Raw genomic sequence first — 26,644 nt, 5'->3', positions numbered from 1 at the left:
GCAGAGTGCATATAATTTCCTAATTCACTTTAAATAAACAGTGTTGAGGTTTTTAAAGATTCTTTTAAACAGGTCTAGACTATGATCTTGCAGCATTCACAAACAACTAGCAAATTTCCCATGATTTGAGTGGCATCATTAGATTGAAAGGGAAAGTCTGAGTAATGGGCATTTTGGTTATTTGGAATTTTTAAATTTTTCTGTTTGTTGTTGGCATGGGGCAAGCAGTTCTGCCTATTTATTTGTATTTACTTGCAAAATATCACCTCAGTTTCAGATGGCTACCAATAGGCTGGGTCCCAAGTAAAATTTAGAAGTATGTGTGGTTTCTCCTTGGCAACCTCAGCCTCTCCTTTGCCTCCCTAAACTTCCTTCTTTCAGCCTCTTGCTCAATACCTCCTGTTTTTGACATTTGATCCCCTTTCTCCTCTCTAAACCACCAAAGCAAGGATCTAGAATCAGCCATTTCCATTCTAAGGTAAACATGTGCTGGTCACTCGGCAGAGTTGGTCCCTCCATCCCATGTGGTCCCCTAACACTTTGTCACCCACCTCTATTTTAGTGCTTAATACCTCACATTTATCTGTCTATGTGAGGGTCTCCTCCACCAGGCTAAAAGTCTGTTAAGAAGGAAGACCAGGTCTTAATCTGTATTCTTAAAACCTACTATGTTACTTGTAAAGAGTAAGTCCTCAAGATGTTTTTTAACTAATGTATTCTCTTGCCTTGTCTTTCCATTTTAAGACTCTTCTCTAACTGTGGTAAGAAAGGTTTTACCGACATTTAATGCAGTTCTTAATCTTAGAGTTTAAGCACAAGCTTTTATGTACGTGTATATGAGCATTTTTTCTAGGAAAAAGGTTCATATCTTTCATTAGATTCTTAAAGGGGTCTCTAACCCCCCAAATTTGGAACCAACCATGTTAAAGAACTTCAGGTAGAGGAATCAGGAAGGAGGTGGATTGTTGGGCAGAGGGGCCTTCCAAGCTCTCCCAGAACTATTTCAGCAGGCAGCTCCCTCCTCTGATTTTAGGTAATGTCTCCTGAATACACAGCGGACAGAATAGTCCCTACTTCGAAAACCAGACCAGTTTGTTCCAAGGTTGCTGCAACCACATGTATTCACAAAATAAGTGCTTTAAAGAAACCACAACTACAGCAGAAGATAATGATTAGAATATATATATATGGCAAGCCTGCTTATGAGAAAGATAAAGCCACACTTAGCTCAAATTATTGTATTTACAATAATAAAAAGATTGCTTACCTAAATGGTCCAAATACATCATGCAAATCACTGAAGTCCTCCAAGAGAAAATATTGGGAGTAAATGGAGAATCATTTGGATGCATTATTATTTTATTTCTGCCTTTCTTCTTTCAGCACAGGTTTTCTTAAGTCATTAATTTCTCATGTTGAAAATATATTCTTCCATTCTCCCTTTAAACAACATCTAAACCATCAGCCAAAACCAGCCTTACAGGTAGGAGGCCAGCAGCTACGTATTAGGCTTTCAGGGTTGGATTCAGGTGGTTTGAAGTGGAGTTGTTCTGACAAATTTCAAAAGCCTGCCACAGCCCAGTCTAAGAAACCCTTGAGGAAGTTACTGTGTGCAAAGGGCACAATTTAACGTCAGGTAAGATTTGAATGGATTCATGAAAAAGGCCTTTTTCCAACCAGAACAAGGCACAAGGCTGCCCTATTTTCTGTCACGCCCAAAACTAAACCTCAGAAGAACTTACTACAGCAGAGGGACAAAAGGACATGCTCATCGGAAGGGAAGGAAAAGGCACCATAGAGCCAGACCACAAGCAAGAGAAGAATTACCCAAAGCCAACTGCCGCTTACCCAGGCCTCTTCTGGCCAGACCACAGTCCCTGAACCTACCTGCCTCTGGAGGAGAGAGAGGGATGAAGGTGAGAGAAAGAGAAGGGAGGAGGGACCAGGCCAGGCCTCTTCATTTCAAAGAAGTCATCCCACACAACTCCAGCCAGTGGATGAAAGAAGGAGAGAACAGCATACGTTCACATATGAAAGCTTCATCCCCAGAAAATGCGGCCCAGTGAAGGTTTCAAAGTACAACAACATTCCTCCTCTTTGGGAATGGAGTGTCTTTGCCTACACTGGAAGATGGACCAGGGAAGAGGCCTTGAGGACAAGTCTGTCCAGGTTGATTTCAGAGGTACTTGGGAAGGCTCTATCCCTGCCAAAGACTTAGCCTCCACATTTATCCTTCATTTCACAAAGTTGTTAGAGTTTACCATTGCCAGGCATGGGTTGGGTATCAGGTATATTCATTCCAAAAAGAATGAGTAAGTCATAGTCCCTGTGCACAGCCTCATGGGAAAAACAGACATGAAGAGGAGAAAGATTCACAAAAGATATGACATTTGACTAAGCCTTTAGGCATGAGAAAGTAAAAAAAAGGGGAAGAATAACGTGTGCAAAGACTCAGTGGCTTGAAGAAGTTTTGCGTGTTTGGGGAATAGCAAGTAGTTCATAGTGGTGGGTGCACTGGGCAGAGTGGGAGCTACTGCAAGAGATGGGATGGAAGAGAGGCTCTGATCAGGGAGTAAAGGCCCAGACATACCCAGCCAAGAAATTTGGATTTTATCCTAAAGGTTACAGGGTCATTATAAGAGGTTAAGCAGGAGAGTGACCTATCATATTTGCATTCTAGAAAGACCATTCTTGTAGCAGTTTGGAAATGGACTGGAGAGACTGGCTTTAGGAGGGCCAGTCAATGCAGTGAGGCAGAGAAGGATCTGAAAGCCATTAAGGAGGAAGAATCTCCTGAGATGATTCCCTTCATAGGTGTGGGGTAAAAACTACGATGCCATCTCTTATTTTTCCAACTCACTGTTTTTGAGACCCCATAAGCCTATTTTTTATTTATTTTGGTGAGGAAGATTGGCCCTGAGCTAACATATGTGTCCATCTTCCTCTATTTTATACGTGGGACACCTGCCACGGCATGGCTTGATAAGTGTTGTGTAGGTCCAAGCCCAGAATCTAAACTAGCTAACACCAGGCCGCCGAAACAGAGCAAGCAAACTTAACCACTGCACCACTGGGCCAGCCCCCATAATCCTATATTATTAGCAGCAATTCCACTCTAGAAGCTACTCCACATTCTCTGCTCCACGTTCAAAAACTTTGTGGTCTGTCCTGCTTCCAAACACCAGACTGAAAGAGAATGAAAAGTCTGATCTGTCCAAGATGGCCCACATTTCTAACTACCGTCTCTCCTGGTAAAGCCATAGAGTTGTCCTCTGCTGCCATGAACCCTGGTGTTCCAGATCCCTGCACAGATTTCCAGCGCCTCACTCTTAGGACCCCAGGGAACTGCTGTTTGCCTTCACTCACATACTCTGACAAAGGACCAGTGCTGCGCCAGGGACCCAGGCCCAGCCACCAGATCCTCCCCTCTGAGCCCCCAAAGGCCCTAATGTTAAGCCTGGGTCACCAGTTCAACTTTCTCCTTCCTCCATGGTGAGTTTCCCTTTAGGCTCCCTGGAATTCTTTCCTTCCAAGGGACCTCAGCTGGGGGAACATCAATCCATCAGAGAAGTTTTGGTAAAAAATGAGCTGAAAAAGAGAAAGGGGTTAGAGTCTTGTTCCCTTTCTTCCCAGGAGGTTCCTTGGCTCCTGTGCCAGCAATCAACAGTGCACACCAAGGGATATTAGCAGTGGTAACTTTGGCCGCAAATTTTCTGTCACTATTCCCCCAGAATAGTGGGTACTTAGTTGTCTTATATTTGCATAATTAATAGGGTCCAGTCACGTGTTTAGGAAAGGGTGATTTTCCATGTCCACCTAAAGAGTAAGGTGCCTGGACATTTCACTCAATTTAAAAAAGGAAAGAGAAGAGAAGGGGAGGGGAGGGCCAGGGAAGGGAGGAGAAGGAGGGGAAGAGGTGAAGTGCCTAGTCTTGGTGACAAGGTAGATGGTGATAAAACTGAACCTGCTCTGAGTCCCAGCAACAGGGCAGCACCTACATATAGGATGCCTTTGGGCAAATTGGGAAAGGTGTCCCTCTGGGTGGAAGCAGCCCCACTGAAGGGCTTGGCCGGTGACTAGAGCCTTTTGTGTAAAGAGAAATCTTCCCTTCATCCAGGTGAACTCAGCAACGTGCCAGTGAGCACAACTCATCAGATGGAGCGCAGTGGATTTCAGCCCCTCTTGTTCCTCTGGACACTGCACAATGACTCAGCAGCCCCCCTGAGATTGCCATGGCTGAATGTTCCTTTTCAAGAAGTTAAACCCCAGGATGAGTCCCTGACCTCTGCAAATTAAGGTCCTTTACACCCAGTCTCATCTACTAAAGAGAAGAAATCCCAGTGAGGTAAGATAAGATGGCACAAGGGATTTAATGGGGCCACAGTTTTTTCATGGGGGGAGAAGAGGCACCAGACCGGAAGTTGAGATGTCTCTGAACCATTTTTTTCTTAAAGATTTTATTTTGCCTTTTTCTCCCAAAGCCTCCCTGGTACATAGTTGTGTATTTTTAATTGTGGGTCCTTCTAGTTGTGCCATGTGGGACACCGCCTCAGCATGGCCTGATGAGCGGTGCCATGTCCGCACCCAGGATCCAAATGGGCAAAACCCTGGTCCACTGCAGCAGAGCGCGCGAGCTTAACCACTCGGCCACAGGGCCGGCCCCTCTCTGAACTAATTTGATTCTTATCCTAGCTCGACTCTGAAAAGAGAAAGTCTCTGTGGTTCTCTCACCTGCTCTGAATAGCCAGTTCTCAGGGGAGAGTCATCAGACTATCTTCTTTACAATTCTTGAAAGAGGCTTAAAATTCTGTGGTGTGTATATATATTTTAAAGCATAATTATTTTAAGGAATTACAATATCATTTATCAGCCAAAGAGTGAAAAAATACACTTTCTTATTTTATGCTATTAGTAAAATGTAAAATTTTGCAGAATGCTCACAAGTGGTTCTCTTTAAGTGCTACATGATGATTTTCTACAAAGTCCAAGTAAAATATAAAGAATGCCAATAGGAAAAGGTAATTTCATCAGGAACTTTGGAAGTATGTAAGCTTAACAGTGGGGGGGACCCTGCAGTCAATAAACAGCATAAGGTGGGAGGAGAGAACCCCCAAAGGAGATGAGACTCGTTCTAACACCAGCTGTGCCACTGACTAACTGTGTGGCCTTCAGCAACCACCTCATATTAATCCCTAAATTACCCATGTTGAGGTTATTTGAACACCAAACAAGATAGTTTATGTGGGAAATGCTTTGCGTCTATAAACCTTTATTCATCTGTATTATAATTATGTCCCTACAAATTGGGCTCATTAGTTCAGGTCCCAAATCTACCTAAGCATTGAACATCATTTTACAAATTTTTAAACGACATCATAAAGTTTTGAATTACACTCTGGCTAGAAGAAAATACAGAGCTCTTTAGGAAAAAAATAATGCATCATCCACATCTTCAACTCCACGTCCTAAATAAAGGGTTTAATCCCATCACATAACACAGCAAAGCCTGTTATCCTATAAAAGGAAAGTACTAAACCCTCAATTTAAGGACTAGTTACAACTGATTAAAGTAAGGACACTTATAATTTAGTGTATAAGAATGTATACTGAGATATAATTAGTGTCTATAAATTAAAGCAGGGTGGATTAGGCTCATTCACAGAATGCTGCTGGAGAGAAGATCCCGGGTAAAAAAAGGAAAAGAAAAAAAAGAAAAGAAAAAGAAAGATCCTTGTGTTTGCACAGCAGCTAAGCAGCTTAATGTTCCTCTAATGGATCTGAATGGAAAGAAAGGGGAGGAGGAGCCCTCTCCATGCCATCAGCCCACATTATGCCTGCTTGGCACTGCAGCCCTTGCAACGTGGGTACAAGCAGAAGGGGCCGGGCTTTGTGCCCTGAGCTCAGTTCCCAGCTTAATTTATATGGTAATCAGAGCTCTGCTGCCAGAAGGGAAAGCATCTGCCAAAAGTAAAGTCCTCACAATCACAAAACTGACATATGCTGTGATATCGCCAAAGTGCTGACTAAGAAATTTCTTTTATCTCCTTTTGAAGCCAGAAAGTACTATTCATGTTATTACTAGCTGGGAATTTTTAAGTCTTGCACTGACAGCAATTATTTAACACATGCACAAAACAATAGAGTTTCACACCACTTAGTAAACCTCTGAGCTCTGTGACTTCCAGTGCTCTCACTGGCTGGATTTTATGGTCTAGTAGCTCCTGAACAGTCAAGTATACAAGCCACAAAAACAGTATAAAAATGATTTGAAACAACCTTTCTTTGTGCCCTTGTAGATCCATGAAATGAATGAAGCAAGCTCCATGACCACAGGCTAATTAAAAGATCTGTCTGCCCACTTCACTCTCCATGCTTAACTGCGGCAGTAAATCTCCGCAAAAGAATCAAGCTGAGTGCATGGCTGTTGACCTGGCCCTACATTTGACTTTTTCAAGACATCTGCCAGAGTAAGATTTAAGCATTTTAACAATCGAGTTCAGGTAAAGCTGTATTATTATCTTTATCAGGGAAAAGAATTCATTCAAGTATTTGGGTATCAACTCTGCTAAGCCTGAAATAGCACGGTGCATACAAAAAAAGAAGAAAATTAAAAGTACTGCCTTCTGATATCGTCTAATTGAGGAGCTATGATCACAGAATGATGATAGAGGCCACATATGTTTAAAGAACTCTCCTGGGAGTCAGGAGGTGTGGGTTACGGGCAGGTCACCTAAGTCCCATGTCTTGGTGTCCCCACCTGTAACAATAGAGGTAGTGATGATTACGTCACCTACTTCTAAGGTTGTCATGCAGATCAAGTCAAACTGCAGGGACAAGCACTTTGCAATCTATGATGCACTATAAAAATAAAGGGAATGATTATGCTCTGCAAATGACAGTGAGTGATCTTTTTGCTTTTCACTCTGATTCAAGGATTTTAACATGTAGCATCTTGACCACCGAGGCCTTCTGACCTCACTCCATCTACTATGAGTCCTCACTGGGAGCTCCCTAACCCACTGTCAAGAACATAGAAGACAGAATATCAAAGTTTTAAGAATTATGAAATGGAATATTTGTCTAAATGGAATAGAACGTTAAAAATGGATGGCTATAGGTAAGGAGAACAGAATAGCGCTTAGCAGAGGAAAACAGGGTTGCGGAGGACGAACGGGGTAAAGGAGCACATTCATACGGTGATGGATAAAAACTAGACTATTGGTGGTAAACACAATGCAATCCATACAGAAACTGAAATATTATAATGTACAGTTGAAATTTACACAATGTTAAAAGCCAATATGACCTCAATAAAATAAAATGAAAACAATTTAAAAAATGGATAGCTAAAACACAGCAAGCATTATACAACAAAGTCAGCCTTAAAAACATCCAAATTATATACACAAAATTCTCAATAACTATATAAGTTCATGTCTTTCTACATATTTATGTGCAAAATTTGAATTATACTTGACCCATTTTTCAAAGGAATTTTAAGTCAACTAATCAAAGAGTTAAAAATATACCTAATCTGGGGCTGGCCCCGTGGCTGAGTGATTAAGTTCGTGCGCTCTGCTGCAGGAGGCCCAGTGTTTTGTTGGTTCGAATCCTGGGCACGGACATGGCACTGCTCATCAAACCACGCTGAGGCAGCGTCCCACACGCCACAACTAGAAGGACCCACAACGAAGAATATACAACTATGTACCGGAGGGCTTTGGGGTGAAAAAGGAAAAAATAAAATCTTTAAAAAATATATATATATACCTAGTTAGGTACCATAGAAAAATCATAATGAATTACATAATCTTTCTTACTTAACCCATTTATTGTCCCATAAGTTTGTAACAGAGATGCACTGTCAGTGGGGTTTATATCTTCCCAGCACCCAGATTCACCGAACCATAGGGTTTCGGAGCTCTTGGTCTTGCTTTTGCATAGGTTGTGCTTCTCCAACATTTGCACATGCCAGCATGATACCCATTTTCTTAGACTGCAAGTAATAGTCATGCCATGCCCATGATTTTGACAGGGTTCTGGCTGCCTACCTGGAGTCAGTCCTTGACCTCTACTTCAGGATATATTGCTGGTCAGTGCCTTTGGTTTTCTCAGCCAGCCTGCCCTCCACGGTTGCCATTTCCCATCCATATCCTCGTGGCATCCAGTACCCCATTGTTCTTCCTCTGCTTGTCTCATTCTACTCCGTCTGAATAACTCAAGCTCTACCTGTAAAGTTTTCCTTCCTGTTTGCCAAAGTATCAAATGCCACCTTATATACTTTATCCTTCAAAATCTTTAAATTATTGTTTATATACTCCCACTAGTTATATATTTCTTTGTCTTGTGTCCTCTACATAATTTTAAATTCTTAGACATGAATTGAATATGTTACTATATTTCATAGTCAAACAATATTACCATCTTACTTTCATACCCAAAAGTATGACAGTGGGTAAATATACCAACAGTGGGTAAAAACACCTCTCAGTGGGTAGAATGTCCACACTACAGGAAGCCTTTTCTTTCTTTCTTTTTTTTTTTTTTTTGAGGAAGATTAGCCCTGAGCTAACATCTGTGCCCATCTTCCTCTATTTTATATGTGGGACACCTGCCACAGTATGGCTTGATAAGTGGTGCATATGTCCGCATCCGGGATCCAAACTGGTGAACCCCGGGTCGCCCAAGGGGATCGTGCAAACTTAACTGCTACACCACCAGCCCAGACCCTAGAAAGCCCTAGTTTTTAGATATTAGATATTTCAAATCTTTTTTTCCCCTCAGTTTTATTGAGATATAATTGACACATAACATTGTGCTAAGTTTAAGGTGTTGATCTGATACGTTTATATGCTGCAAAATGATTACCAGCATAGCATCAGCTACCACCTGCACCCCATCCCATAGTTTCCATTTCTTATTTGGGGTGAGCACATTCAACATTCAAGCATGTGATACAGTATCGGGGAACAAGTATTTCAAATCTTAATATACCGTTAAGAGTTCACTGATTGTTGGATATTTCTTGAGTAACTGTCTCAGAAAATTTTCTGAAGGATAATCTTAGACCATTGATGTTGATTATGTGTGTTTTCATGTACTATAGGAATAGATTAAATAAAAATAAAAACAGTGAGTTTGCTAATTCTTGGCTGTTAACATTAAATTAAAATATTAAAAGCAGACTCCCTCAAGAAAAGAAACTACATTCTTCTATGTTTTTACTTGTCACTGCTTATCTAAACAGTAGATTCAAAGAAATGTAGCTAAAACGAGATTAGCAGCAAACTTCAAAGCTAGTAACAGGCACTGTAGCAAGAACATAATTAGATGGTGATTTCCTTGACATTACTCACTCAAAACATACTCTGGAGATGATGCAGGGCTTAGACATGAAAGGGTATAAGTACTTTTGATGGATCATTTCAAGAAACACAAAGCAAGTTGCAACAGCCAACATATACTTCTCACAAATGACTCCATATGATAAGAAGTTAGAAAAACAGCACCTTGCAAATTTTTTAAATACTGGAAAACAGTAAGTAGAATTAACATTTTGGAAACAGTTAAATCTGTAACATATGTAACAAAGAGCATACGTTCTAAATATACAAAGATAGCTTTTCAATAAAAAAAGAAAAGAAAAACACCTTAACAAAAAAATAAAGATACAAACAGGCAGTTCACCAAAGAAGAACTACGAACTGCCAATAAACATTCAAAAACATGTCCAAATTCACTGGTAACCAAAAAATACAAACTAAAGCAACAATACCGTTTTTAAACTATCAGATTGGCAAACATTTTTAAATGATAACACTATTGGCATAGATATAGCACTCTGGAACATTGTTAGAGCAATTGTAAATCAAATACCATCTTTGGAGGGTAACTTGGCATCACATAGCCAAATTCTTTACACATGCCCTCTGCCTCAGCAGTTCCACTTAGAAATTTATCCTAATCAAATAATTCAACAAATGCATAGACAAGGATGCCCACTGCATCTTGGTTTATAACAACAAAAATATTAAACATAACTAGAGATGAACAAATAGAGGACTGGCCCAGTATAGACACTCATATAGTAGGATGCTCTTTAAAATGATGAGGTTGGTATATATTTTATTAACATAGGAATTTGCCCCTAACGTAATGTTAATGAAAGGGCAGGCTATAAAATGTATGTAGAATATGATCCCAGTTTTATAAAAAGACAAAGAAACCAAAGAAGGGAAGGGGATGTGTGTGCTGTAGTGGGAGGTGTGAGTATGTGGGGAGCCTGTGAATAGGGAAAACGTCAGGCAGGATAACAGCCAAGGGTAAACTATGGTTGTATTACAGTTCACCTTTCTAAGAGGTGACATTACGGGTGATTTTTCCTTTCTTCTTTATATTTTTTAGGTTGCCTGAATTCTCTAAAAAGCCATTTTCACTATGAAAATAAATTTAAATCATAACCAGGTTTGCATAATTCATAATTAGAGAAATCTTTCAACAAATTCTCCTTTATCTTCAGAGATAATTTCTACTTGGGCACAGAGGAATCCTTAGTCTTTACAAAGTGTGTCTCTAGGTATACCAAAACAGAACTAAAATTTCTTGTATGTCCACAGAGACACTTTAAAAATGTTCTCTAGAGGTGCCGGCCCGGTAGCGCAGCGGTTAAGTTCACACGTTCCGCTTCTCCGTGGCCCGGGGCTCGCCAGTTCGGATCCCGGGTGCAGACATGGCACCGCTTGGCAAAAAGCCATGCTGTGGTAGGCGTGCCATGTATAAAGTAGAGGAAGATGGGCACAGATGTTAGCTCAGGGCCAGCCTTCCTCAGAAAAAAGAGGAGGATTGGCAGCAGTTAGCTCAGGGCTAATCTTCCTCAAAAAAAAAGTGTTCTCTAGAACTTCCGCTGGGAGGCACTTCAGTGAGGTGGGACCTGAAACACTGGATTGCTGCTACTAGGAAGTAGAGTATCTGATGCGCCTTGACCCAAAAGAAATTAAAGAGTTAGAATCCTTTGGAATACTTCATTCATTAAATGAACTGGGATAAATAACAACCACATTAGCAAATAACGCCCAAAGAAAGATTGTTAAGATATTCTAACTTCAGGAATCAAACACAAACTGAGTTGATATAAAGATCAACAGCTACAAAAAGGAAATAATAAAGCCTTCCCTGTGTTCCCCAAATTTGTCATCTCTCCTCTTTTCCCAATTTACTGAAGGAAAAAGCCTGTAACAGCAGAATGGTAAAACAACTTAAATAAATACCCACTATTTTAGATAGACGTGAATAATTCTAAAAAGACACAAATATTTTCCTACTTCTTAATGCAAGAGGTGAAAATTGAGAGCATTCTTTCTGTTCCCAAGATTATACATGTGGTTTCAATAAATGTTTTATTCCACTTTCCATTTCTTAGCCATCTTTTTTTAGATCATATCTAACAAACTGGGTCAGACCCACTTTAAAAATATAGTTGGACACGTTCCATGGACCTTTTTCCTTACCATTGTTAGATTCTCCTAGAAATTTAATAATGCCTATTTCTTTTACAACTCTAGAAAGTTAGAATTTTGGTCATTATTTTTACCTTTTTTTAAATAAACCACTGTATCTGTATAGCACATAAATCACTTTGCTCACCTCTAGAACCGCCCTGTGTAGTACAGCAGCCACTGGTCACATGTAGCTACTGAGCACCTAAAATGCGGCTAGTCCGAATCACGGTGTGCTGTAAGTGTAACATTCACACTGGATTTCAAAACTTAATATGAAAAAATATGTATAATATTTCATTAATTTTATATTGATTACATAATAAAACAATAGTATTTTTAATATATTGGGTTAAATACAATTTCACCCATTTCCTTTTACCTCCCTAAAGTGACTGCTGGAAAACCTGAAGCTACATACGCAGCTTGCATTTCTTTAGACAGTGCTGGTCTAGCATGTTAGTTCATGATTTCAGGATTCTTATTACCATCCCTATAACTCTGAAAACACTCAATATTCTCTTTAAATAATATGTCTTCACCAGTGGCATTTTACAGGAGGTTTGCTCCCTCCACCACATTCTGCAAAATGCTTATCACTAATTACTCATTTGCCCCCAAAACAAGTTCTGTGTTTACTGGAAGCTCCCATGCTACTTTAATCTGAGCACACTGTGCTCCTGGTCACCAGTGTTCTCCTCCTCATTGTCTTGCCCTCTATGCCACACTTGCTTTAGCCATGGGGAGATGTTACAGTCTGCTTCCACTGGTGGAAGGTGTAACTTTCAGTTTGAGGATCAAACACAACCTCACAAGATAGACACATTGAAATGCCACAGCAATTCTCCAGCAAAACTCAATAATTCCCGCAGTGCACTAGCATGTAATGTTAACCATTTTATACCTGACAGGCTACCGTGTCAGTTAGGATTGCTTTCATAAAAGAAATCCCATGACCTGCAGGACATAACAAAGATTGGTTTGTTTTTCTAACTTAAGAAATAGGTCAGAGGTAAGCAGACAAGGGGTGAGGTGGTGGCTTCATGAGAGTATTACTGCCCCAGCTTCCTCTATCTTCTGCCCTGCACTCTTTGTCTCAAGATGCCTCCTGAAGGTTCAGGCAATATTTCTTTGCTCCAACCAAGAAGAGAAAGAATGAAGGGCAAAGGGTATATGTCACCTGAGTCTTTCTCTTTCTCTTTTTATAAGACCATGTCTGCTTCTATTCCATTGGCCAGAATTGGTTCACATGGCCTCCCTGAGATATACGGGAATCTGGGACAGTGAGTATTTTTAACTAAGCCAGAGTTTTATCAGTAAGGAAGAAGGGTAAATGGATTGGGGGTAGGCAGTTAGTAAGTCTACTATTGCTATATTTTTTCATAACAAATACAATTGCAATTCTTTCACAGAGAGAGAAAAAATGCCTAGAGAGATAGAGATTACAGAAAAATCCAGCATAATCCACAGTCTCAATGTAGGGTGCAAAATTAGGAAAACAGAAGCCTTGAGAACATAATGTCTATTATATGAATCATTTCATTTTACTGAACTTCTACTTGTTTGAATGGTCTTTATAGTAACTTTTTTTTTTAAAGATTGGCACCTGCACTAACATCTGTTGCCAATCTCTCTCTCTTTTTTTTCCTTCTTCTCCCCAAAGCCCCCAGTACGCAGTTGTATATTCTAGTTGTGAGTGCCTCTGGTTGTGCTATATGGGACGCCACCTCAGCATGGCCTGATGAGCGGTGCCGTGTCCTCGCCCAGGATCCGAACACTGGGCTGCCGAAGTGGAGCATGCGAATTTAACCACTTGACCACAGGGCCGGCCCCTATAGTAACTTCTAACACTATCTTTGTTGATAGCAAAAGTTCAACCAACACACCAATGACAACTTTTCTAAAAGCTCAGTTCAGATCATATCAAACAGCTGCTCAGAAAACTATCAGCCTGACATAGCCCCCTATTAAATATAGCCCCATTCTACTTTTATAATTTTATTTTCCTCTGTTTCCTCCCAGTCAAACTGGATAAAAGTAGACCCATGATAATAGAAAGAGTTTTGTCTGAAGTCATTTGTAAAATTCCAAACTCCTGTCACCAACTTGATCTAATATCGAATTCAGCATTCCACTCTTACCTGTACCCAAAGGATTGTTGTTACTGGGCACCACTGCCCTTGCCCCCTTTGCAAATCTCAATCACCACCACTAGAAGAGCTTTTTTAGTAAAAAACATAGAAATATAGCTTTTTAATACTTCACAACTTTAAGATCCATGTGATGCCAAGCTGAGACTAGGAGGGCTGTGTCAGCTGTGGGTGCTGGGCTGGCAGCTAGGAGCACTAAGTGACTCGCTCCCAAACTAGAGCCCCACAGAATGCCTGGTCCAAATTCTTGCTTTAGCAAAATTCAAGTTTCTAAAATGACATGTATTTTTGTGTCATTAGCATAAAGTCAAAATTTATAGGATTAGTCCATAAATGCTATTGATCTTGCTTACTGTTCCCTAAAACAGCCCAAGCTTTCTCACATCTGGCCCATTTCTTCAATGTGTCTTCTTTCTACAACACCCACCCTCAACTACACAAAGTGAGGCCCTACTCAGTCGCCAAGATTCAACTCAGATTTCACATTTTCCACAAAGGCTTTCTGGATCCCTCCGCTATAATCAACCACTAATTTTTATTTATTTATTTTTTTTAGGAAAATTAGCCCTGAGCTAACATCTGCCACTAATCCTCCTCTTTTTTGCTGAGGAAGACTGGCCCTTAGCTAAAATCCACACCCATCTTCCTCTATTTTACATGTGGGACGCCTGCCACAGCATGGCTTGACAAGCGGTGCGTAGGTCTGCACCCGGGATCCAAACCAGCCAACCCCACACCACCAAAGTGGAATGTGCTAACTTAATGGATGCACCACCAGGCCGGCCCTAATCAGCCTCTAATATGAACAAAGCTAGCACTTTCTTTGCACTTCTCTTGTGTCGGTTGTTTTATTCTACCTTATATTATCATATTTGCTTACTAGTCCTATCCTCTTCCACGAGACCAAAAGCTTGACTCCATACCCCACCTTTAATAAAGAGTTTTATACATATCAAACACACAGAAGTTTGATTTCATTTAATCAAATCTGGATTTGTTTTTTCTATTTGACAGAACAATTTAATCTTGCAACATAGACTGCCATGATTTTTAAAATCTGGCCATGAATTATGACCCTCAAAATAATACTTAGCTCATTGCTTTCAATTTGGAGGTCCAGAGAAAACTATTATAAATATCTGAATGGATGGGTTTGAGCAGGGAAGAAATATTAGCTATGGGTGTCTACACAAGGCATTCACTATTCTGCTCTGCAGCCCATTGGCCCCACATAAATTCAGCAGCAGGCTCCAGTAAAGCAAAGTTTCTTGAGGTTCTGCAGAGGATGAACAGATTTCCTGAGTTAAAAATTAGGACAAAGGATTTCTGTGCCATTTCCAGGTGAGTTCCCACTTAAAATGAAGCTTTACGTGGCAAGAAGTCTTAGAATAACTGGGACGTTTCAATGGTTGATGACTAGAGCGGTTGGAACCAGAGCTGTCTTTGAAAATGGAAGCTGTGTGATTATAGCATCTACATCTGCTTTTGACTCCCATATGAGCTTAATTTCTGCCTAAAATCATCTCAAAGACATAATGGCTTGTTGCTGATGGGTAGTGCACACATAGAAAATTGTAGAAAAGGAGCTTGGGCTTTTAGTAGATTGAACTACACAAAATTGCCAATACCCTATCATTTTTTGACCAATGAAAAGAGCAGTTATATATGGTTCAAACTAACATTTTTTAAGCTCTAGTATTTCATATTATTTTAAAGTTATATTCTAGAAATGTTTTATTTGTAACCAAAAAAATATAATCCTTAAAGCAGTGAAAAATAGATCAGAGATTAAGAGAATGAAAAGACAAGCCACAGAAGAAAATCTGCAAAAGACATATCTGATAATGAACTTGTATCCAAAATGTACAAAGAACTCTTAAAACTCAACAATAAGAAAACAGACAATCCAATTTCAAAATAGGCAAAAGATTTGAACAGATACCTCACTAAAGAAAATAGACATATGGCAAATAAGTATATAAAAAGATGCTCAACATCATATGTCATTAGGCAATTGCAAATTAAAACAACGAGATACCATTCACACCTGTTAGGAAGACTAAAAGCCAAAACACCAACAATACCAAATGCTGACAAAGATGTGGAGCAATGGGAACTCTCATTCGTCACTGGTGGGAATGCAATGGTATAGTCACTCTGGAAGACAGTTTGGCAATTTCTTACAAAGTTAAACATAGCTTACCACAGTATCTGACAATCGTACTCCTTATGTCCACACAAAAACCTACATCCAAATATTTGTAGCAGCTTCAGTCATAAATGCCCAAACTTGGAAGCGATCAAGATGTGCTTTAGTAGATGAATGTGGTGCATCCATACAATGGAATATTTTTCAGCGATAAAAAGAAATAGGCTATTAAGCCACAAATAGACATGAATAAATCTTAAATACACATTGCTAAGTGAAAGAAAACAATCTGAAAATTCCACATAATGTATGATTCTAATTATACAACATTCTGAAAACTATGAAGACAGTAAGAGGATCAGTGGTTGCCAGGGATTCATGGTGAGGAAGAGAGGGACGAACAGGTGAAGCACAGGGGATTTTTATGGCAACGAAAATATTGTTCTGCATGATATTGTAATGATGCGTACAGATCACACATTTGTCAAAACCCATAGAATGTACAACACAAAGAGTGAACCCTAACGTAAATTACGGATTTTAGTTAATAACACATCATTATTGACTATCAATTGTAACAGATGTACCACACTAATGCAAAATGTTAATAATAGGGGAAATTGGAGGTGGGGGTAAGTGGTGAGAGGGTATATGGGAATTCTCTGCACTTTTTGCTCAATTTTTTCTCTAAACCTAAAACTGCTCAAAAGAATAATCTATTAATTTTTTTAAAGGCTACATATCATATGATTCCAAGTATATAACATTCTAGAAAAGTCAAAACCATAGAGAAAAATCAGTGGTTGCAAGGTGTTCAGAGGGATAGGAGGAGGAAGGAATGGGCCAACACAGGATTTTTAGTGAGTGGCACTATTCTGGATGACACCATAATGGTGGAAGCATGACATGCATTTGTTAAAATCTCTAGAACTGTACCACACAAAGAGTGAACCCTAACATAAAATACAGACATTCGTTAATAACTAAGTAGCAATATTGGTTCATCAATTGTAGCAAATGTACCAAACTAATACAAGATGTTCATAACAGGGTAACCGGGATGCGTATACGGAACTCTATACTTTCTGTGCAATCCTTCTATAAACCCAGAACTGTTCTAAAAAATAAAGTCCATTTTAAAATTTTTAAATGTATCAGGGAGTACCCTTCTTTATTAAATCTGGTATGTGTTTTTTTCCAATTAAGAAACTGTTCAATGTAAAAAGTTCGAGTAATAAGAGCTAACACTTTAAAAAGCTATAGTTAAGAAAGGCAGTAAGAAAGGCAGATAAACAGCTGGAAAAAAAATCTATCTTACTGGGAAAAAATAACAGAGATGCATTCTTGCAAGTGTAGGTTGTATGTGATTGTAATATATCTCTTTTTCTTTCTCCTGCCCTAGGGTTCAGAGGCTGGCGTACTGTTTTAGAAAAGCTGTGTAACAACTTTTCTCTGACTGATTTGAAAATATTGATACTGTTTTCACTAGAGGGATGATGCAAAGCTTTAGAAAAGTTACAGAAAAATGTGAGGGAAAATAAGTGTAAGTGCCAGCCTCCTGCACAGGGATCAAGGAAGGTCTAACTTCAAGACTTACCACTTTCATTATATTTTCATTTCTATGAGTTTTCATTGGTTCCATTTCAAATCTTTCTTTGCTATACTCTCAAAAGCCCCTTTTATTTCCTTAAATATATTAAGCAGACTTATTTTACATTCTGAAATTGACCAAACCAAACTGCAGCCTATGCGGAACTGATCCTATAGTGTGTTTTTTCTATTAACTCTTGTTTACAGCAGCTCATTTCCTTCTGTGTTTGGGGAGGGAGGAGTTTTTTATTGTGAATTCACGGTCGTAAACTTTATGTTTATGTATGTTAGGTCTTTAAGACCTAGATTTAAACTGTGTTCTTCCAGAGGGATGAACACAATTCTCTTCTACCAGGAGCCAGGACTATGTCAACCTGAGACTACTTTCAACTAAACATTCAAGTGGAAGTTTTTCAGGCCCTTAAAATAGTGTGAACTAAAACCCAAAACCTACCTTCACGCAGGCTTATAGGTAGAAATTCTCATGGGAGACTTTTTTCCCATTCTACCCACAACCAAAGCAAAGAGAGATAGGTAGACAGACAGCCAGATAATCTACCATTTCCTCTCCACAGCAGGTTTTTCCTAGTTCATCCACTGAGGTTTTAACTATTTGGTGTACCGACTCCACGTGGAAGTTGTGATTTGACCTCCTCAGCCTCAGGCTCCACCTCCTGAGCCCCCTACACACGGCCTGTTAAGGACCAGGCTTTATGCCATTGGAGATGAACAGACACCTCAGGGACAAACGCTGGCTCCAGCGGTCACTTACCCCTCTTGCTTCATACTGTCTTGTCATTTCTGTCCTCCAATGAATTCCCTTGCTTTTCTGCCAGCTTAGCCATGCCTTAAAAATTACTTTAAAAAAAAAGACATTTTATCCAACATATTTAGGTTTGCTTTACTGAGAGGAGTTTCTCTAAACATCTAGTCTGCCATATGGCTGGAAATAGCACTCTCCTACTCAGAGACTTGGCGCAGGGGCTGGCTGCAAGGCCATGTTTTCTCTTATTTCTAAGTATGAAACTTTATATACTTCATAATCCCAGGCGGTATTTTCAGTTTGTTTCAGCTTTTTCCAACTTCCTTTCATGGCCATGGAAACCGCACACTGGCCCCAGTTCCACACAATGGATCTGGTTCTGGTCCCGGCCTCACACAGACCACTTTGACTGCACATCAGTCAAACTTCTAGCTTCAGGTTTGCTAAGTCTTGTGTTTCTATTGCATTTCTCCTCCACAGAGAAATACATCTTCCTTTATTATTATGCTATGTCTTCTTAAATTTTCTACATAGTTGGAGCCAAGGTAGTATAAACTTGGGTAAATATATAATCTTGACCAAAAAACAAGATTAAGCTATTTTTTTCAAATAGAATTTTATGGGCTTTTTTTTCCAGGAGCATACATGTTTCCTCCTAAAACACTAGTGTCTGGTGTCAGTGATCAATGGCATCATATTAATCAGACAAGATGCTGAGAACAGGAATTTAATAGATAGAAGTAATCTCTGAGCCCACTAAACCAGAAAGGAAGGCCTCTATAGTTCTCTAAAATATATATGAGCCTAAGAACTGGAAACCAAAATTCCAGGGTAGAATCCAGTGATATCATGACACCACTATCTAGAAGGACATAGGTCCAGAACACATGAGGTGACGGTAAAGCAGGGAGAGGACAGCCGCATCTCACCGGCTGAGATCCAAGAGGTAGGTTGCTCAGAAACATGGGCTTAACATCACAGATTAGAAACGGGCCTACACTCACTGCTGCTCAAAGAGGGGCCTGCTGGCCAGAGTCAGTCCTCAAACTGTTTGTTGCAGGTCTGCTATGCAATAAGGAGCTATGCCAGAATTTAAATCAACTATGTCACTAAGCAAGCTTTTCCTTAGGAAGTAAAAAGTGCATGGACTTACATTCTGGTAAAAGTTTCTTACCCGCCACCAGTAACAAAAAGTTCACTGACCATATACATTGAAATCACTGCTTTAGATAACCCCGCTTTGGCCAGAGGTAGCCTGACATGGTAACAGGAAGTAGATCTAGGATCTGAAGGTCTGTAAAAAAAACTGGCTGTAGCTGGCTGAGAAAACAATGAAAGAATTAAAGACTACATATGAATACTAATAATATCTCCACTGGGAATTCATCATCTCCACTGGGAATAAATGCAAGAATTTATTATACTAAGAGAACGATACTAAAAATGAACTTAGGTGTTGGAGAAAAAATTATAGTATTACCACCTCATGTTAACATCCAAATAACAGGATTAATTTCAACCTCTAAAATTGTCATAATTTTTCATTATTTATGCATTCTAATTTTATGTCATTACTGGTTAAATGTGTTGTGCATGTGTGTGTCTATAGTGTATTATAATTTTTTACAATACTTGTTTTACTTTATATAATCATATGTAATTATATCCTTCAATGAGATATTATTTGCTTATTTCTTGCAGTAGGTACATGCACATGTTCCATGTAACAATATCCATGGCACGTGGCCTCAACCAATGAAATTTGAAAAATAATTCAGAAAGCAAAAGGTGAGTTATGCTAAAAGCTAACTAGCCTTATTATCTATTTCTAGAGATTCTGCTCAACAATAAAGCTTTAAGAAAAAACAGGTAATATTATAAAACAAAGTTGCCATCAAAATTTTCATTTTTTAAGATGACTTTCAAGATTTGGCACATTATCTATACACAATACCCACACCTTCTATACAGACAATACTCACACCTTCTATAACAACATCAAGTCTGCATTAGCAGAACACATGAAGAATCATAATCCAGAAGAAAATATCCCTAATAATTTTTAAAATGTTGTATATAGGCAGAATACAAGGTATATTTATAACCTTTCTTGTTCCAAAATGTATTTGAAACTGAAATTGACTAACATATTTTATAAATGAATTAAAAATTATAATTGAAACAAAATAAGTTAATGAAAAACATACAGCTATCCTTAACATTTTATCCCCAAAACAGTATAGCTAGTTGTGTTTTCAATTTATCCTACACCATATTCAAATATTATACATAGCTGATAACTTTAAAAAGGTTACCAGGCACTGGCCCGGTAGCATAGTGGTTAAGTTCGCATGCTCTGCTTCGGCGGCCTGGGGTTCGCCAGTTCAGATCCCTGGTGTGGACCTACACCACTCATCAAGTCATGCTGTGGTGGCGTCCCACATACAAAATAGAGGAAGACGGGCACAGGTGTTAGCTCTGGGCAAATCCTCCTCAAGCAAAAAGAGGAAAATTGGCAACAGATGTTAGCTCAGGGCCAATCTTCCTCACCAAAAAATAAATAAATAAATAAAAAGGTTACTACTGATTTATTCATTCTAGAATAATTCCTGAATACCAGCCATGTAACTGTAACTGCTACATGCTATATCTCAACCATTAAATGATACTATTCAGTTGCAAGAAGCTTTGTCAAGATTTCTGCATCAGATGATGTAGAAATATATAAGTGTTTCTAAAAATTTTATGTTCTACTTACTTGTTTCAAAATATGTTTCTTTGCCTATGATTATGAGAATTGGTTTTTTTTGAGGAAGATTAGCCCTGAGCTAACATCTGCCGCCAATCCTCCTCTTTTTGCTGAGGAAGACTGGCCCTGAGCTAACATCCATGCCCATCTTCCTCTACTTTATATGTGGGACGTCTACCACAACATGGCTTGCCAAGCAGTGCCATGTCCGCACCCAGGATCCAAACCGGCAAACCCCAGGGCCGCTGAAGCAGAATGTGGGAACTTAACCGCTGCCCACCGGCTGGCCCCGAGAACAAATTTTTTAAGGTTTGTTTAACTGTTAATGTGCAAATCCCACTCTCAAAATTTCATAACCAATATTTTGCATCATTATTCACACACCCATTATGACCTGCAGAAGGAAAAGTAAAGGTTGTGAATTCTATAAAAATACCAATTTTATGTGTCAATGTTATCTTTTCATCCATCTTCCTAAAAGCTGTTAAAAATGAAAAAAAAAAAAAAAGATTAAATAACTTCTATAGTTCTGAACAATGTTACCACAGAGAGAATATAACTGCTTTTCCAACTCAGGCCTTAGGTAATGTGTGAATACCAAAGGACACTACCTAGTCTTCCAGCTCAACCACAAACATGCCAGGTTTGTTTGGCGTTCTGTTGAATTTGGAAAAGATGTGTAAACAGTTGGTAACAGTTAAAACCTTTTAGAACGAAGTCCATGTTCATGGGTGGCCCCAAATCTTAGCTGAAAATTGGCTGAACTATGAAGGTATGACTTACAGAGGTTGGATTTAATGAGAAGTTCACAGGTTGAAGTGTCAAAAGAATTGGGAATTGGCCCAAGTCTACCGCTAAGTAATTCTGAGTCTTTGAAAAATCACATGGCCGTTCAAGACTTTGGTTTCTAATCCATGGGACTGGCCCATATGACCTCTAACGGCCCTTCAGCTCTCACATTCTATAATTCTGATTCTATGGCATGTTTAGCAATTGAAGGTAGATCCTCCATCCATTCACTGAGCAGAAGAAACCCTTCAGTCTTCTGATTGGAGACCATGTATTCTTATACTAGGTTAAACGGCAAAAGCATGTCAAAATAAGAATCAGAACACAAGGTTTTTTCATCCTTTGTGAATCACATTCTTATCCACAATGCTCAGCAACAAGGCTTAGAGTGCTAAACATTTTAATGCAATAATGACAATGCCGTTCACCAAACAAGGCCAAGCTCAGTGGTTTCCAGGAAACCAAAAAGGGAAAGAATGTGGGAAGAAATAGTAGACTTCAAATGATGAAAAAAATGAATGAAGTTCAAACTGAGAATCAAAAAGAGACACAATACAGACCTGAAAAGTGTGGTCAATGCATTTAGAATGATTGGAACCATGGAAAGCTTGTCCTCACAATACTAACAAAACATCTTTGAGAATATTTTATCATTAAAAGAGTCCATGAGATGAAATCAGACTGATGATTCTCAGAAAATGCAAAAACTAAAATGGAATTCTTTTTATTTATGAAAGCTAGAATTACTATGCAACTTCATTAAAGGCATTTTTACCTAATCCTGGAAGTTAAAGATGTTCTTCATTTAAAAAAAAATCCCCTGTCTTACTATCACAATGGAACACTCGATACCTCAGAATAATTAACCAAACAGGAATTATTGTTACTATTATTTAAATTACTCAAAAAGTCCATCATTACATTAAAAGGTTAAATGTATATAAATAAAACAATGAAATAATAAAATTATGACTCTCCTTGCTTTAGGAATAAAGGCAATCTAATAGAATGTGGAAAATAATAAAGCCAAGCTATTAACATTTATATTCTATTTCCCTTCAGATTGTTGTCAGTATATGTACATGCACATTATATAGTTATAGTTGATACTTTCAATCTATCTAGAATCTTTATTTTTATGTTTTGTATTACCCATTTCTAACTAAAACTCCTTTAATGACAAAATCCATATACTTATCTTTACTATCCTACCATAGTATTAAATGGGTTAAAATGGGCTGAATTGCTCTGGCATTCTCCTATTTGAGAACATTTAAGTTGTTCTTGTTTTTATTGGCTTGGTTTTCCTTGAATGTTACTTCTTTGGAAACATTCCTAAGAGTGGAATTATGCTGCTCAAAAATATACATAATGTTATAGCTGTCACTGTAACCTTCAACCAATTGCTTTCCAGGGAAAAATAAACAATTTAAAAAGCTACCAATAATGTTCAAATATCGCTGTCCCCATCTCCACACCACTCCCACTAACATATAATTATGTCACATTTATCACTGTTTTTGCTGGTCTGGGATGTGTATAGAGCACAAAGCTTGTTTGAACATGATTTTAACCACTGGTAAGGCTGAACATTATTCCTTGTGATGACTCTATTTTTCCACATGCATAAAGACCACTTATTGAGAGACAATAAACAGTGATCTCTTGTATGCATCAATGCTTCCCATATTTTTAAACATTAATTTTGATTACAAATGTAACACATGTATATTATGGAAAGCTGAGATATAGAGAAAAGTATGAGAAATAATATAAAAATCACCCATAATCCCAACATACTTTTCCCTTTAAATCGTGTATGTTGTAAAAAATGAATTTCCTTTTTTCACTTCCCTGTCCATCTCTATCCCCACTAAAAGTAATCACTGTTAAGCATTTGGTATATATTGCTCCAGGATTTTTCTACAACTTTTTTTTAAATAAAAAGGGAATCACACTGATCATTGTCTTATGCAGCAAGCTCTTTTGCCTTAATACTATATCACAGACATCTTTCCAAGATATACAGATCTGCCTTTCTATATTCTATCACTCTTTTGATAGCAGGATGGTATTCTATTATGTGTGTATATATACACATATGATGAGACCAGGTCAAAAAAGGGCAAAGGAGTCCCAGCTGATAGCTGAGGTATACACATCACGCTTGTTTCTTTTTTTATTTTAGTTGTGGTCTCCTAGGTAATATTTCAAGTGATAGTCCTTTAAATCTCTTTGGGAAGTTAACATATATGATTTTTCTACCAAACCACCCCTCTCCTCCTTCTCCACAACAAACACACGCATTAGTCTTCACCAGGCTAAATAAATACACTCAGTCCCATCAACAATCCTTCCTGTGACCTGGTTTTAAATCTCTTCCCACTCCTTGTCATTCTACTATCCAAATCTGATCCATTTTCCTTACCTCTCCCTCAATGTGTAGCGTAGCGGCTATATTACGTTGCTGACATACTGAGCTAATGCTAAAGCTTAGTTTCATATATGCTGCTTCTAGCAGGCATGGCTCATCCTTCCTTTACTTATGCAGCTGGTGTTCAGAGCCCCCGTATGCCCAATGAACTTCATGTTACCTTTGTGAGGCTCAACTTCATTTCATTGTGCCTACTTCCCCTAGCTCCTAATAGCTAGATCCACTGAGACCAACAGTTCCACTACCACCTCCAGACAAAATCGAATCCCACTTCCTCAACCAACCTGACCAAGGCTAATGTGCATCCATAGCCTCGGCTTATCATCTGAAACATAGAATGACATCACTTTTCCAGCCCTTATTGACAAGACAACCCTGGGATCCAGGTGGCTCCAGGAGTACCCCCAAGGGCTCCTACATTGCCCCTTAGCTCACTCTTTCTCCCTTCCACCCCTAAGACTGAGTATGGATTTGATCCTTATACCAGTTCAATGGTCACAGATTACTGCTTTTACTCAAATAAGCGATCTTGAAACAATGTTCCATTGCAGTATGGAAAATAAGACAAAACTGCAAAATCAGCAATTTTCAGAAGCTGTCATTCAGAAAACATATTCTCTGGTCCATAAGTAGCAGGCTAACTTTTTTATATATATAAAAGATAATCTCACATTCTCCTAAAAGGTGTTACTAAACTTCCAAAAGTAACTTTCAATACAAGATTTAAACCAATTAATACTAAATTAGGAAACACACAAACTGAGATTTAGATACTATAAATAACATTATCTCTCACCAAAAACAAGCATGCCAAGAATCACAAGCAAAAGAACAGAGGTCATCTAGCCCTGCTCCCTTGATTTTAAAGTAACAAAACCAAGTCTCTAAGAGACTAAGTGACTTATTCAAGGTAGCAGAGCAGGCTACCGACGATATTGAAACAAGGACTCTGGTCTCCAGATTCCCAACCACAAAGTACCTAGAAGTCTATGAGATACAATGGGCTTTACATAGTTTGAAGTAGACACAGTATCTTCCCTCAGAAGTATACACAGTATACAATACGATCCATAGGATATTATGAAACACTAAGCAATTAAATCATAAAGACAGTACAGATAACACCCTTGTGACTTTCTTGACCAGATACCAGTTTCTGAAATTGGTGACTATAAATATGAGAGATTCCAAATATTCTGCCCATGAATATTACTGGTTATAACAAATTCATCACATTTTAATTAACAAAAAAACAGTATTAATCGTTAAAAGAAAAGCAAATAAGTGCCAGAAAAGCAATATAGCATACTTGTTAAAAACTAATCATTTGAATCATGTCTCTTCTACTTACTAGCTATATAACCTAGAATAAATTACTCAACCTCTCCGTGCTTCCATTTCTTCATCTATAAAATGAGGATAGTAGTGTTTGCTTCATAGAATGGTTGTGAAGATTAGATAAGTTAATAAATTGTAAAGCATCTGGAACAGTGCCTGGCACAATAATTGCTCTTCTCTACCTATATCTTATCTTTTCCACTTAGATAACTACCAGTTAGATAAGATATTTACCTTATCTCTTGAAGTCTAGCCAACCTTCATATGACGCTGGAATAAAATATATGATTTCCTAAAAGACCCAGGTTTTGAGTCAAAAATTAAATAATGATAAAGACAGGATAGAAAAGAACAGATATACATCCAAGGCATACGGTAAGTGGTCAGAAATCAGGAGAATTGAATCATGGAGAATGGCAGGCTTTGTCTGCCTTGAATTGGTAGATGTGGGGTAAGAAGTGCCAACAGTTTCCAAAACCAGTCAAACCACAAACATTTTCTTGACCACATTGAGTTGGCAATGCGCCATCACCCCTACCACAACTATTGGCCAAGAGCCCCTCTACACTTCCTAACCTTCCTACTTCTTCTACTTCTTCCACATATCAACAGACTCAAGGAGAAAAATATCCCTCAGAAAATAAAAATAGAGTTCTCCTTGAAATACAATCCCGATTAAGTTTCCCATGAAAACAAAATGAAAACGAATGACAAAGAGAAGCACAGCGTATTAATTCCCTTTAGATCTGTTGCTGCACTCTCGTTAGGCAGACCTTGAGTCAGGGCTGCTGTCCGTGGCTGGCAAATGGTACGAGCAGTTCAGCTGGATGTGATTATGTGGGGTGAAGAACCTCCATCAGGATGGGTGCACCCTCTTCGAGAGCTCTGAGGAGAATGGAATTTAGTCAGAATCACTTACCTGATGCTTACTCCCACAGAGCAGCATACAAAACGGACTAATGAGAGAAAATAGTGACCAGGCTATAAGTGGCTGGACAGAAGGTGACAATGCTAAGAGAAGGATGATACAAGTAGGGACAAAAAAGAGAAGATTTTCAAAGAGTCATAAGGAACTGTGGTAAGATATGGCAACAAATCAGATGTACTGGTTAATACTTAATGAGGCTTGACGATCACCCAAGATAACAGGATTAGTAGGAGACAGCAGTAGGTAGCACTGGCAGTTA

The 26,644-nt window shown here is 38.8% G+C and overlaps 1 protein-coding gene across 4 annotated transcripts in view; it reads right to left on the bottom strand.

The window, feature by feature from the left end:
• FSIP1 (fibrous sheath interacting protein 1) overlaps positions 1 to 26,644 on the bottom strand; it is a 169,847-nt gene that overhangs the window by 85,813 nt on the left and 57,390 nt on the right. The window lies entirely within an intron of this gene.

This window comes from Equus przewalskii, chromosome 1 (assembly GCF_037783145.1).
Source record: "Equus przewalskii isolate Varuska chromosome 1, EquPr2, whole genome shotgun sequence".
In the NCBI taxonomy this organism is placed as follows: Eukaryota; Metazoa; Chordata; class Mammalia; order Perissodactyla; family Equidae; genus Equus; species Equus przewalskii.
Note: the sequence above shows the minus strand (reverse complement) of the source record. Positions and strands in the feature narration are given on the sequence as shown.